Source organism: Lolium rigidum, chromosome 4 (assembly GCF_022539505.1).
Source record: "Lolium rigidum isolate FL_2022 chromosome 4, APGP_CSIRO_Lrig_0.1, whole genome shotgun sequence".
In the NCBI taxonomy this organism is placed as follows: domain Eukaryota; kingdom Viridiplantae; phylum Streptophyta; class Magnoliopsida; order Poales; family Poaceae; genus Lolium; species Lolium rigidum.
Genome location: NC_061511.1, coordinates 105,888,881 through 105,890,744, shown reverse-complemented (window position 1 = coordinate 105,890,744; position 1,864 = coordinate 105,888,881).

The following is a 1,864-nucleotide window of genomic DNA, read 5'->3' as shown; positions in this document are numbered from 1 at the left end:
CGCGCCGCCATGTGGTGTGAGGGGCCCACGACCCCTTTCGCCTCCTTTTCTTCGCCAAACCCTTCGTCCCGAAGACCTAAGCCGAGGGGGTACCTCACGAAGAGTTACAGCCCGCCTCGCGGGGCGGAGAACACCGCAGAGAAAAGAGCTCTCCGGCGGGCAGGAATCCGCCGGGGAAATCCCTCCGGGAGGGGGAAATCGACGCCATCGTCACCGACATCGAGCTGGACATCATCACCATCACCATCATCATCATCTCCACCATCATCACCGCCGTCATCACCGCTGGACACCGTCACCGCCGTAGCAATTTGGGTTTGATCTTGATTGTTTGATAGGGGAAACTCTCCCGTATCGATCTATACTTGTTGTTGATGCTATTGAGTGAAACCATTGAACCAAGTTTATGTTCAGATTGTTATTCATCATCATATCACCTCTGATCATGTTCCATATGATGTCTCGTGAGTAGTTCGTTTAGTTCTTGAGGACATGGGTGAAGTCTAAATGTTAGTAGTGAACTATGGTTGAGTAATATTCAATGGTGTGATATTTAAGTTGTGGTGTTATTCTTCTAGTGGTGTCATGTGAACGTCGACTACATGACACTTCACCATTTATGGGCCTAGGGGAATGCATCTTGTATTCGTTTGCTAATTGCGGGGTTGCCGGAGTGACGTAAACCTAAACCCCCGTTGGTATATCGATGCAGGAGGGATCGCAGGATCTCGCAGTTTAAGGCCGTGGTTAGATTTATTCTTAATTACTTTCTTGTAGTTGCGGATGCTTGCAAGGGGTATAATCACAAGTATGTATTTAGTCCTAGGAAGGGCGGTACATTAGCATAGGTTCACCCACACAACACTTATCATAACAATGAAGATTATTTAGCCGTATGTAGCGAAAGCACTAGACTAAAATCCCATGTGTCCTCGAGAACGTTTGGTCATTATAAGTAAACAAACCGGCTTGTCCTTTGTGCTAAAAAGGATTGGGCCACTCGCTGCAATTGTTACTCTCGCACTTTACTTACTCGTACTTTATTCAACTCGTTACATCAAAACCCCCGAATACTTGTCTCGTGAGCATTTACAAGTGAATCCTTCATCGAAACCGCTTGTCAACACCTTCTCGCTCCTCGTTGGGATCGACATTCTTACTTATCGAAGATACTACGATACACCCCCTATACTTGTGGGTCATCAAGACTATTTTCTGGCGCCGTTGCCGGGGAGTGAAGCGCTATTGGTAAGTGGAATTGGTAAGGAAAACCTTTACCGTTGTGCTGATTTTATTTCTGCCTGCCGCCATAAGTCATTATGGAGAGATCTTCTCTTCAATTTCTATTTGGGAAATCTACTACTACCGCAACGGTAGTAGATGAGGCGCCATGTGAGGAAGTGATACCATATAAAATACCTATGAAAATTATTGAACGTGTTATGGATAACCGCTATGAAGGGGATGGAACTGTCCACCCCGGTGATCATTTACTGTTTTTGCATGAATTATGCGGGTTATTCAAATGTGCAGGTATTGCTATGGATGAAGTGAGGAAGAAATTATTCTCTTTATCGCTGTCCGGTAAGGCGGCGCATTGGTATAAATTACCGGATAATGGGGATTCTCTTGAATGGAATGATATTGTGCCCCGGTTTTATTCTAAGTTCTATCCTCCAAGTGAAATTCATAAGGATCGGAATCGCATATATAATTTTTGGCCTCATGATGGAGAAAGTATTGCCCAAGCGTGGGGGAGATTGAAGTCTTTAATGCTCAAATGCCCCATTCATGAGCTTCCCGGTAATGTTATTATTGATAATTTCTATGCAAGACTTTCTTTTCAAGACAAGACCTTGCCGGA